This window comes from Anomaloglossus baeobatrachus, chromosome 6 (genome assembly GCF_048569485.1).
Source record: "Anomaloglossus baeobatrachus isolate aAnoBae1 chromosome 6, aAnoBae1.hap1, whole genome shotgun sequence".
Lineage (NCBI taxonomy): Eukaryota > Metazoa > Chordata > Amphibia > Anura > Aromobatidae > Anomaloglossus > Anomaloglossus baeobatrachus.
Window position 1 is genome coordinate 455472010 of NC_134358.1, and position 13654 is coordinate 455485663.

At 41.7% G+C, this 13654-nt stretch overlaps 1 protein-coding gene across 2 annotated transcripts in view; it reads left to right on the plus strand.

The window, feature by feature from the left end:
- The window catches only part of THRB (thyroid hormone receptor beta), a 506718-nt gene that overhangs the window by 393092 nt on the left and 99972 nt on the right, over positions 1 to 13654 (plus strand). The gene's annotated exons all lie outside the window — the stretch shown is intronic.

The following is a 13654-nucleotide window of genomic DNA, read 5'->3' on the forward strand; positions in this document are numbered from 1 at the left end:
AGCTCAGTATCAGGAAATAAAAGCTCAGACTACTGTAGAAATGTGTTAATAGAGGGGATTTGGAGATCTATGTAAGGCCGGAGTCACACTTGCGAGTGTCTCGCGTGTATCTTGCGCAAGTCTCACATCGCATCACACAGCACATGTACAGTGCTGGCCAAAAGTATTGGCACCCCTGCAATTCTGTCAGATAATACTCAGTTTCTTCTTGAAAATGATTGCAATCACAAATTCTTTGGTATTATTATCTTCATTTATTTTGCTTGCAATGAAAAAACACAAAAGAGAGTGAAACAAAAATCAAATCATTGATCATTTCACACAAAACTCCAAAAATGGGCCAGACAAAAGTATTGGCACCCTTAGCCTAATACTTGGTTGCACAACCTTTAGCCAAAATAACTGTGAACAACCGCTTCCGGTAACCATCAATGAGTTTCTTACAATGCTCTGCTTGAATTTTAGACCATTCTTCTTTGGCAAACTGCTCCAGGTCCCTGAGATTTGAAGGGTGCCTTCTCCAAACTGCAATTTTGAGATCTCTCCACAGGTGTTCTATGGGATTCAGGTCTGGACTCATTGCTGGCCACTTTAGTAGTCTCCAGTGCTTTCTATCAAACCATTTTCTAGTGCTTTTTGAAGTGTGTTTTGGGTCATTGTCCTGTTGGAAGACCCATGACCTCTGAGGAAGACCCAGCTTTCTCACACTGGGCCCTACATTATGCTGCAAAATTTGTTGGTAGTCTTCAGACTTCATAATGCATGCATACAGTCAAGCAGTCCAGTGCCAGAGGCAGCAAATCAACCCCAAAACATCAGGAAACCTCCGCCATGTTTGACTGTAGGGACCGTGTTCTTTTCTTTGAATGCCTCTTTTTTTCCCTTTAAACTCTATGTTGATGGCTTTTTCCAAAAAGCTCTACTTTTGTCTCATCTGACCAGAGAACATTCTTCCAAAATGTTTTAGGCTTTCTCAGGTAAGTTTTGGCAAACTCCAGCTTGGCTTTTTTATGTCTCGGGGTAAGAAGTGGGGTCTTCCTGGGTATCCTACCATACAGTCCCTTTTCATTCAAACGCCGATGGGTAGTACGGGTTGACACTGTTGTACCCTCGGACTGCAGGGCAGCTTGAACTTGTTTGGATGTTAGTCGAAGTTCTTTATCCACCATCTGCACAATCTTGCATTGAAATCTCTCGTCAATTTTTCTTTTCCTTCCACAGCTAGGGAGGTTAGCCACAGTGCCATGGGCTTTAAACTTCTTGATGACACTGCGCACCGTAGACACAGGAACCTTCAGGTCTTTGGAGATGGACTTGTAGCCTTGAGATTGCTCATGCTTCCTCACAATTTGGATTCTCAAGTCCTCAGACAGTTCTTTGGTCTTCTTTCTTTTCTCCATGCTCAATGGGGTACACACAAGGACACAGGACAGAGGTTGAGTCAACTTTAATCCATGTGCAAGTGTGATTTAGTTATTGCCAACACCTGTTAGGTGCCACAGGTAAGTTACAGGTGCTGTTAATTACACAAATTAGAGAAGCATCACATGATTTTTCAAACAGTGCCAATACTTTTCTCCACCCCCTTTTTATGTTTGGTGTGGAATTATATCCAATTTGACTTTATGACAATTTTTTTTTTCTTCATTGAAGACAAATTAAATGAAGATAATAATACCAAAGAATTTGTTATTGCGATCATTTTCAAGAAGAAACTGAGTATTATTTGACAGAATTGCAGGGGTGCCAATACTTTTGGCCAGCACTGTATCTCTATGCAGCTGAGATGCTCCTGTCCGGAGAGTGTGCGGCCATGCTGGGTGATGCCATGCGAGACTCGCGCGAGTTACACACGAGGCACTGGCCTAAGGAAAAAAGCTCCTTGATGCTGAGAGCAGAGCGCTAACAAATCCCATCTGAATTGAGCCATGTTCTCTATAGGACTGCTGGAGATAGCAAAGTGATGGACTCAAACAGTCCCATAGATAATGAATGAATCTGAGCTCTTTCTAGAACCATTCATCTTGGTATAAGAAACCTAAAAACTCAGGCTTGTGTGAAGTTAAACTTTATTCAGACATCAATGAACCATGTATTTGTTCCATCTGGTTAATACATCTCTGTGTAGCTGGTCACTGAATGGTCCCCAAAAAAGGGAAAAGGAGAGATCTGTTTTTGATCCAGATCTTTGATCAAATCTATGGGAAACCTCACTGACACCATATAGTCTCATTTGTGTGCTGCCCGTGATGAATATTGTAATGGATAGGAGAAGTTTTGTAAATTATCTATATATTTTTCATGCAATGAAAACTGGAATAAAAACCACTGCTGAAAATTGCTCTATTTTTTGGAATTGGAGAAACGTCTCAATGAGTCATGTTATTCAAATGTATATTGTCAGAATAGGCCACACCAGCGTATTTTTGGTCTGTGTTTTGGACATCAAACTAACAGCACAGTGCTCTTCAGTGCTAGTGAAAAAAAATCGCAGTATGTATAAACTTTTTCCATTTGTTAGATTAGACTTGTCTATTTAAATCAATCGGAGCACAGAAAATAAATCATCGCATTGCCATTCTTAACAGAGGAAACTGTATTTGGTCCTGTAATTACTAGGCTATGTGCGCACGTTGCATAATTTCATGCGTTTACGCTGCGTATTGCACTGGAACGTAAACACATGCGTCCTGCGTCCCCAGCACAATATTTAAATATCGTGCATAATCCATCCGCACGTTGCGGTTGAGAGCGCAGAGATTTGCATGCTGAAATTTTGATCCAAATCGCTGTGCTCCTGCTCTGTCTATGGGAGAGGCAGCGTCCCGAGCGCATGAAATCGGCATCTATTCTGCAGACCACTGCATCCATTACGCAGTGTTTCTGCAGAGATTTGAAGCACACATGCACTGCCAAATCGCTGCAGATTTTTCAGCATGGACACTACGCAACGTGCGCACATAGCCTTAAAGGGGTTGTCCAGGATTTTCACAGATGTTTGTAGTCCCACTATGTAACTTCAGACTCATGAATTCTCACACTGTGCATACTGTGAGGAGTCTCAGGTGCCAAGCAGTCAAGTCAAGTGACCACAAGAATTTGATATGCATACTTCTGGGTCACATTCCAATTAGACATGCACAACTTTGCTTAATACAAGTGAACTGAGCAAGACTGCACACATCTAGTTGGAATGTGGCCAGGAGTATGTATATCAAGTACTTGTGGTCACATAATCTCTTAGGGGTACTTTGCACGCTGCGGCATCGCTAGCATCGGCTAGCGATGCCGAGCGCGATAGTACCCACCCCCGTCGCACATGCGATATCTTGTGATAGCTGTCGTAGCGAACATTATCGCTACGGCAGCTTCACACACACTTACCTGCCCTGCGACGTCACTCTGGCTCTCACAGCGACGTCAAACGGCAGACGGCCAATAGAAGCGGAGGGGCGGAGATGAGCGGGACGTAAACCTCCGCTCCGCTCACCTCCTTCCTTCTGCATAGCCGGTGGAGGCAGGTAAGGAGATGTTCCTCGCTCCTGCGGCTTCACACACAGCGATGTGTGCTGCCGCAGGAACAAGGAACAACATCATATCTCCTATTGGTGCGACATTATGAAAATGACCGACGCTACACAGATCACCGATTTACGACGCTTTTGCGATCGTTTATCGGCACATCTAGGCTTTACATGTTGCAACATCGTTACCGGCGCCGGATGTGCGTCACTTTCGATTTGACCCCAACGATATCACAGTAGCGATGTCGCAGCGTGCAAAGTACCCCTTAGTCTTGCCACAGGCACCAGAGAATCCTCACAGTGTGTGCTGTACACAATGTGAGGCGTCACAAGTCTGCAGTCTGAGGTCAGGATGTCATGATTAACCTCAACAACCCCATTTACTAATTACAGATGTAAACAACTGATGTCATACGGAGTGCATACTGGCCACCATACAAATGAAAATGGTTCCTTTTCTGGATGAATATCAGATGATTTTTTTTTTAAACACTTGTGTGAACCTGTCCTGTGGGTACCTAGAAATAAGTGATATGGCCAGATATGGGCAGACTCTTCAAACTAGAAAGCACTGTCCATATGGCTGCAGAACTTAAAAGAAGAGAATCAGGAAGCTACTACTTTCAAATTTTTCCTGATTTACAAAATGATGGTTTTGTATGGTTCAAAGTCGGTCTTTCACCCATTGGTCGTGGCAGGCTATTACTTATTAGCCAATAAGCTACGTATTTTTTTTTACCGCTATTCCTGCAACGCGAACCCAGTACTCCTCACTAGCCTTCTATTTACCTTGTGGTTGCCACAATACAAAACATCTTGCAAATGCCATCAGTGGTAGACTGCTACTACCCAAAGACATAGAAAGTGTCTAAGTAGTGTCACTTACCTCCGTATAATCATCAAGATCTGAAGTTTAAATATTAGCCATGTCATTAGAACATTTTTACGACATTATTATTCTCAGAATATGTCCTTTTAATCATGCAAAAATACAAATGAAGTAAATATCAAATTTAACCTGCAAATCTGTCAGTAGAACACATGCTGCTAGAAAACAGCCAATGGTCGAAATGCTGGACCTTGAATTCTTAGGCTATGTGCGCACGCTGCGGATTTACCGTGGATTTCATTGCGGGTTTGCCATGGATTTGCTGCAGAAAATGTTTCTAACATTCCTGCAGTCATTCCCCAGCAAAACCTATGGGTATAAACCACAATCCGGACCTTCTGAAAGAATCCCGTACCTGCAGTAAAAAAAACGCACCAAACCGCACCACAACCGCACCAAACCACGGCAAAACCAATTTTGCCTCGGAAAACCTGCGGATTTATCTGATATTCCTAATCTAGATAAATCCGCAGGTTTTAGCAAGTACAGACACTCCCCATGTTATCCTATGGGACATGGGGAGTTCTGTGTCCATGCTGCGGTATGTGCGGCTGCGGAACATGGTGCGGATGTCCCGCAGCCGCAAGTAACTGCATGTCAATTATTCCTGCGGAAATATCTGCGGAGTACCCGGCACTCCAGTATGGAGATAGAGGCTGGGACTTCCGCAGGTAAGTCACACGAATGTCCGCAGGTTTACCGCAGACATTTCACTGAAATCCTGCAATGGATAGCTTTGGATTCCAGGGAGCTGCTGTGGACATACCTGCGAATATATCCGCAGGTCCAATCTCCCGAGGGCACATAGCCTTAGGCTATGTGCGAACTCTGCGGATTTATCACGGATTTTACTGCGGATTTGCTGCAGAAAATGTGTCTAACATTTCTGCAGACATTCCCCAGCAAAACCTATGGGTACAAAAAAATGCTGTGCGCAGACTGCGTTTTTTATACCTGCGGATTTACCCATAGATTTTCCGCTGTGGAATTAATAAGCATATCACTTCTTTTACGCAGGTACTTGCGGTTTTTGCCATAGATAATGGTAAAAAAAAGCAGACACCAACCTGCGGAAAAACCGCGTCAAAAACGTGTCAAATCGCGGCAAAAACGCGGGTGCAGTTTTACCTCGGTTTTTGCCGCAGGTGCGGTATTTTGCCAGAGGGTGCGGATTTTTCTTAAGAAAAGTCCATTTTCTAGTGCGCACATGGCCTAATTGATGGAATCACTGAGGACAATTTCTCTTAAGGCTCATACATAGTTCGCTGTTCTGCGCCCTCACAGTTGTGCTTAGCACAAGGCGATCTGTAGTTATTCAGTTTGTTTACTAATAGATCACTTGCAAGATTTCGCATATCCTGCGACAGTAAGCACAGGGGTGATGAAAGTGTTTGCTTCTTATTGAGCACTTGATGAACTAAACGATAATGAATGGAATTAAGTATTTCGCGCAGTTATGACTTGCTGTGCTTATTTGTTTTTTCTTTTCAGGACTTTTTTCACCTTTAAGTGTAAAGAAATCGTTACCTTAAAAAAGTTATACCTAGTACATGCTGCCTATTGTAAAAACCAAAAAACTGTAAACACACAAATGCTACAGAAAGATTGTAGTGCAAAAATACTACGGGGCAAATTTATCAATAATGTGACTCTAAGGGGTACTTTGCATGTTGCAACATCGCTAGTATCAGCTAGCGATATCCAGCGCGATAGTACTCGCCCCCGTCGCACATGCGATATGTGGTGATCGCTGCCGTAGCGAACATTATCGCTACGGCAGCTTCACATGCACATACTTGGTCGGCGACGTCGCTGTGACTGCCAAACAAACCCTCCTTCAAGGGGGAGGTGCGTTCGGCGTCACAGCGACGTCACCGCGACGTCACTAATCAGCCGGCCAATAGAAACGGAGGGGCGGAGATGAGCGGGACATAACATCCCACCCACCTACTCCCTTCCACATAGCCGTCAGGATGCAGTTAAGGAGATGTTTGTCGCTCCTGCGGGTTTACAAACAGCGATGTGTGGAGCTGCAGGAATGACAAACAATATGAAAATGTCCGACCCTCCACAGATCACCGATTTTCGAAGCTTTTGCAATCGTTTATCGGCGCATCTAGGATTTACACGTTGCGATGTCTTTACCGGCACCGGATGTGCGGCACTAACGACGTGACCCCGACGATATTTCGGAAGCGATGTCGCAACGTGTAAAGCCCCCCCTAAGACCTTGTTCAAACTTGTTGCTTAAATGCTGCATTTTTGTGTGATGCTTTTTATCTGCATATTTTCTGCGGAAAAGAAGTGACATGCACATTAATTCTGCAGCGGAAATTCCGCGGGTTTAAAACAAAACGCAGTGTGCGCACAGCATTTTTTTTATACCCATAGGTTTTGCTGAGGAATGACTGCAGAAATGTTCAAAACATTTTCTGCAGCAAATCTGCAGCAAATCCGCAGTAAATCCGCAGTAAATCTGCAGCGTGATCACATAGCCTTATAATATAGAAAAGATTTGATTCTGCACTTGAAAAAGCAACTTCATTTTTCCGTGGATTTTTTTTCATTACTTTTTTGTGTTTTTTTTGTCAGAAAATGCATCAAAATGCACAGTTCAGCAGTGCCATTATATATTCAGCAACAATTTTGGTGCAGGGTGTCGCACTCTATGCCATGCCCCATTTTTACAAAGCTGTGTTTATTTTATGCCCCTACTCAAACAATATGAAAAGGGCCCCCAAAAATGATGTAATTTAACCCAATTTTTACTTTACTTACTTCATCCCCAGGCCATGAAGAAGGATCATAACTGATCTGAAACGCGTAGGAACTCTACATTCTGTGTCTGGCTCATATTTTTTGTGGATTATCCAATAAAGCCATCTATTATATTATTTGGATCATGGGAGGTGGATGTTCCTTTGTTTTCCACTTCATCTCCAGAACTCAATATTTGGCTGGATTCACACGATGCTATGGCGTCTGATAAGAGTGCATCAGATGCGATATTCTAATGACCCACGGCTAACGCTGTGCTGCCAGTGTGAACCGAGTGTCGTTATACTGTGATCCGATCCTGTGATCGGATCACAGCTGCGGAGGAGAGGGAGGGATTAATCTCCTCATCTCCTCAATTGTCAGCTGATGCGATTATCGCACTGCACTCAAATGTCATCCGAGTGCATTCCGATGTTTCACTCACACCCATAGACTTGTATGGGTGTGGTTAACACGGCTCTCATTGACAATTGACAATCGCAGCATGCTGCGACTTTTCTCTCATGCAGAACCTGGATGACAAAAGCTGACCATCTGCTCTCCCTCACTGAATAACATTGGTCCGAGTGGAATGTGAGATTTTCTCGTATGGCACTCCTCTGATTCATACGCTCGTGTGAGCGTACCCTTTATCAAATATTGCACCTTAATGATACATTTGGCTTAAAATTTTCCCAGTGCAACTTTTAAAGTATGGAAGTACTTTCCACTGTTAAGAGCTTGATACCAAAATGGAAAATGTCACAAATCAATGCAAAAATTTGCACAATTTGTGACTTTTTATGCAGGTTAATTGGTTTACTCAACAAGGTATGTAAATTACGACTTTTTATTTTTTGCAAGTAACTCATGTTTTTATGCAAAGAAAAAAGTTGCAATCTAAATGTATTTATTTCACGCTTCTTTTAAGACCGCTATGATCTGTCTAGGAGATGCACCTTTTTTGTGACCTAAGTAAAAATGTAATCATAAAAATGCCACAATTCATACCAAGAGGTCAACCATACAAGAAAGAAAGAATAAACGTTGCCACCTCACCAATCTTGTAGATTTTCCAGGGTTGCAGTCTCAGCAGTGGAATCCGAATTCCCGCACGGAGTCAAGAGAGTGACCCAACACAATAGCAGATATATAGCAAAAAAAATCCTGCGGAAAAGCAGACTTCCAAATTTCTTTAAAACTTCACTTTTATTCTTTGCATAAAAAAAATAGTTATGTGAAAAAAATAGCATAGACATGAAAAAATATCAGAAAACAGCAGAACTACTTGTTTCTGACCATGATGAAGGTTTTATACCAAAACGCATAGTTCCGCTGCAGAGAATAAAAGTGTTTTAATGAAGTTTTTGAAGTCCGCTTTTCTGCTAGATTTTTTTCTTACTATATAAGAGGTTAACCATGGCCCCCTTTCTCAACATTTCTTAATTTTGGCACATGTAAAAAAATTGTGTACTTAATGGCGGTAAAAATTGGTAAACTTGGCTTAGGAAGTTTGTGCAAAAATTGAAGCTTAAATTTCCCCCAAAATGACTTAGTCATGAAATATTGATTATTTTTTTACTGGTGTGTCAATAGTAATCTGACACATTACCTTAATAAATCTCTCCCGCTGTTTGTGTATGAAGGAGAGAAAATAAATGGTGAGCCCATATGGAGCCCTGCGCAATATAACATAATAAGCAAAGGAAAAAAAATACTAATAACAATTATATATATATATATATATATATATATATGAGGTTTGGATAATATAAGTTACTGCTGTTTTCACATTTGCATTAGAGACACAGTTTAACCATTTAAATTCCGCACAATGATAGCAGAGAACTAATGGGTTACAATGACAGCTGAGGGCTGATGTTGGGTTCATAGGCGAACCGCAATTTCAGGATGTACTCCAATACTATTGTATGTAATGTAAGGGGTCAAATAAACCAAATGATAAAAAGAAATATATAAAAGTTGAAATTACCTCCTGTTTCCCTCTTCAAAAATAATTTAAAAATATTTAAAAAAAACTAAAATATTTGTCATCATCATGTCCGAATGTATTAAAATTAAATAATTATTTAAACGTTAACTTAAACTCCCAAAATAATTAAAAAAAAGGAACTCCAAAAATTCAATTTTTCAGTCGCTGCACTTCCCAAAAAAAATTAAAAAAATGCAATAAAAAGCTATCAAATGTTCTATGCAGACCAAAATGGTATGACTTAAAACGTCGTCTCAAGATGCCAAAAATAAAAACACTCACAAAGCTCCAACTAATTTGTATTTATTTTCTTTACAATTTTTTTAAAAAAATGTCAGCATTAAATTAATTAAAAATACTGGTAAAGTTTAGTTGCCCGGTCATTTTTACCACACAATGATTATTGTAAAAATAAAGCCCTTTTTTTCTCATTTGACGGAATATTGTATGGTAAAATGAATGGTGTCATTAAAAAATGCAACTTGTCCCATGAATAAAAAGTTATTTGTCACGTGACTATGTCAATAGAAAAATAATAGTTAAGGTTCTAGGGAAGAAAAAAAAGAGAGGAAAAAATAAAAGCACAAAAATGAAAATGTCCCCAGTCCTTAAGGGGTTAAGGTTAATATCTCGAAGCATTTTCTGTATTTAAATATAGAATGTTCAAATAGAGTTCTGAATGGAAACAATCGCTTCTATTTAACAAGCTGAACGGATTTATTTGTCTGATTGCAGCAGATAGTGTACAATCCAATTCATATTTTTATAGTAAATGAATTAATTTTTCGTTTATAGAACAGTCAGAGTGAAGTTTTCTAGATGTCCACTAGGTGGCGCAGCGTGTGTTTGGTTTTCTGTGTCTTTTCCATGATCATCAGAAGGACATTGTGCAATACGGAGTTCATTGCATTATTGTCTCTTCATAGAGAAAAGATGATTTTCCATACTATTTCATTTATCTGAAATGTTAACATTTTCAATCTGTATTTTTAAAAAATAACAGATCACCCCTTAAGTGTACATGTCATATTTATTTCAATGTCTCACCCAAAAAGTTCCCCCAGTGCATTTAACCCATTAGAGAAAAAAACACATTTTTCAAATCTGGCATGCATCACTTTATGTGGCAATTTTTCAAGGAAATTTTCAAGTGATTTTAGGGGAACCAATATAAACCCCCAAAAGTGATACGATTTTAAAAACTGTACCTCTCAACATATTCCAAAACTGCTGTCGGGAAGATTGTTAACCCTCTGGGTGCTTTTCAGGATTTAACACAAACTGGAATGACAGGAATTAAAAATTGTATTTTTAACACTAAAATTCTGTTAATATCTCAACAGACCATAAAAGCTGGAAGACCCCATTACTTGGCCTTATATTGCCATGTCAACCATCAGGACCACACAATTAGAATTTCAGGATGACAATAGAATTAAAGAAGGAGCATCTACTCTGCAAACTGTCTGTCGATAGTGAAGCTGGTTAATCGGCCATAGTTCTCCAACACTCCAACAGGGAATCTCCAGCGCTAACCCCCCAAAAAAATGCTGGTGTGGTGCTTTAATTGATACAGTGAGACTACATTACACCCAAATCATGGGCACATTGTAGAGATCTATATAGGACATGGGGAAAAGTTTTGGAACAAAAACCATGATAGAATTGAATAAAGCACCCATAATTAATTTAATCCTTTTAGTATAAGGCTGTCAAGCCAATATATCCATTGAGTTTCTTTTTGTAGAATGTGTTTTTTCCAATCACCCCACCTATTGTGTTGCTCACAACCTCCTCCACATGTAAGAAGATGGAGCTTAATTCCCGTTATGCAAATCTCTCACATGCCGGGATATGAGGGTGTCCCTTACATGCTTGATGTCACCCAGGTGTTCCCCAATTCTCTTTCTGAATTTGCGCTTAGTCTTACCGACATAGTCACGTGGGCAGTTGCAGGGGGCTACATATACTGCTGCTGTCTCACAGTTGGCAAAATCTCTAGAGAGAAACTGCCTACTCATGGATGCGCTAGAGAAAGATTTGGAGGGTTTTATCCAAGGACAGAAACTGCAGTCTCCACACCTATAAGTCCCACAGACCCTGCGATCCAAGCATGTTTCTGCCAATTTCGGTGAAGGCTGTGCACTAGGCGTTCCCCAATAGATCTGCCCTTTTTATTTGTAAGATTGGGGGTCAGAGAGACCAAATCCGCTAGATCTGGATCTGTGAGTAGGAGGTCCTAGTGTTGTTTAGAACTTGGAAGACCCTATTTGCCTGATTGCGAAAAGCTCCAATAATATGTACTGGTCCATCACTTGGTTACTTGTTAGCTGACCTCATCAGGGAATGTCTCTCTTTTCCTCAATATATGGTTGAATGCCTTGGTGAGGACCTGCGTTGGATATACCTTCTGCTTTATTCATTTTTTTATGTCCTTGGCCTGTCTAAAGTAATCCTCCATTTTGGAGCAATTTCGCCTCATCCTTAAATATTGCTCTTTTTGTATCCCTTTCTATAAAGCTAAGGGCCATGTAGAAGTGACCTCGGATTAGATTTCAGTTGAGACATGCTTGAATCTGATCGAGAGCATGCCCAGAAGAATTCAGGTAGTGTTGAAAGCCTAAGGAGATTTACAAGATACTAACAAAATAATACAAATTTAAATTTTGATTTTTAGAAGCAAATCAGTAACAATGCAGTGACATGACAAGAATCAGCATAACTAACCATGTGCTAAATAGTCAAATTTATGCATGAAATAGCCAAGAATTATTGTCTATAAAATGAAGGTGGTTTCATGCCCAAAGCTGTAGTGGATGGTAAGACATGAAGCCTGATAGTCAAAAGTTCAAATCATTGTTACCCTTTTTCGTCATTTTATGTGTACATGCTCCATATCCTCAGTTGTTATTCCCATTTTCTGACACTGTTCCCTATGATGCCTTTTTTAGAACTTGTGCTACTTTAGTTTTCTACAAAAAAAAAGTTGATGTGAGAGATGTGAAACTGTGTGTCGTTGGTCATCAGGGACCATGTTGCCGGAGCCAGAGACCATTGCATTTAGATACATGCGATGGTGACATCTGTGAAACTGCATGTGATTGGTGATGGCCATTTTGTCAGAGCCTGAGACCAATGCACACAGGTACATGCTATGGAGACATCTGTGTCCATTGTAAGGAAATCCGTCATAGACATGACATACTTTGATATACCCTGAAGACAAGTATTGTTGGGGTGTTTTTACTCCTTCTGCCTGTGTTTGACATGAGGGCATATCTAAAAGGCACCATATGTGAATGACAGACATCATGACTCCAAGGATCTGTTTTGGACTACCCTCTAAAGGGTGCTTTACATGCTGCGATATCGGTAATGATATATCGTCGAGGTCACGTCATTAGTGACACAATTCAGCGCCGTTACCGACATCGCAGCGTGTAACACAAATCAGCAACGATCAACGAGCACAAAAACGTGAAAAATCGTTGTTCGTTGACACGTCACTCATTTCCTTAATATCGCTGCTGCGACAGGTACGATGTTGTTCGTCGCTCTTGCGGCAGCACACATCACTGTGTATGACACCGCAGGAGCAACGAACATGTCCATACCTGCCTCCACCAGCAATGCAGAAGGAAGGAGGTGGGCGGGATGTTTACGTCCCGCTCATCTCCGCCCCTCCGCTTCTATTGGCCGGCCGCTCAGTGACGCTGCAGTGACGTCGCTATGACGCCGAATGCACCTCCCCTTGAAGGAGGGTTTGTTCGGCGGTCACAGCGACGTCGCTACACAGGTATGTGCTTGTGACGCTGCCGTAGCGATAATGTTCGCTACGGCAGTGATCACCACATATTGTGCAACCGACGGGGGCGGGTGCTATCAGTCGTGACATCGCTAGCAAATGCTAGCGATGTCGCAACATGTAAAGCACCCTTAAGATTCTCCTATATCTATCGATTTGGTGTGACCTCCATCATTTCCTCATCCTTGATATAGGTTCATCAGGAGGTAAGTGACTTAAGGGAGCTTTACACGGTAGCGATATCGGTAATGATATCGCTAGCGTGCGTACCCGCCCCCATCGTTTGTGCAACAAGGGCATATCGCTGCCCGTCGCGCACAAAATCACGCTCCCCCGTCACACGGCTTACCTGCCCTGTGACGTCGCTCTGGCCGGCAATCCACCTCCTTTCTAAGGGGGCTGGTCGTTCAGCGTCACAGCGACGTCACACAGCAGGCGTCCAATAGAAGCGGAGGGGCGGAGATGAGCGGGACGTAACATTCCACCCACCTCCTTCCTTCCGCATTGGCGGTGGAGGCAGGTAAGGAGATGTTCCTCGCTCCTGCGGTGTCACACACAGCGATGTGTGCTGCCGCAGGAACAAGGAACAACATCGCTAATGAGAGGTAAACGATTTTTGGTTTTAGGACGACCTCTCCGCGGCAAACGATTTTGACCGCTTTTGCGATCGTTTTAGGTCACACATA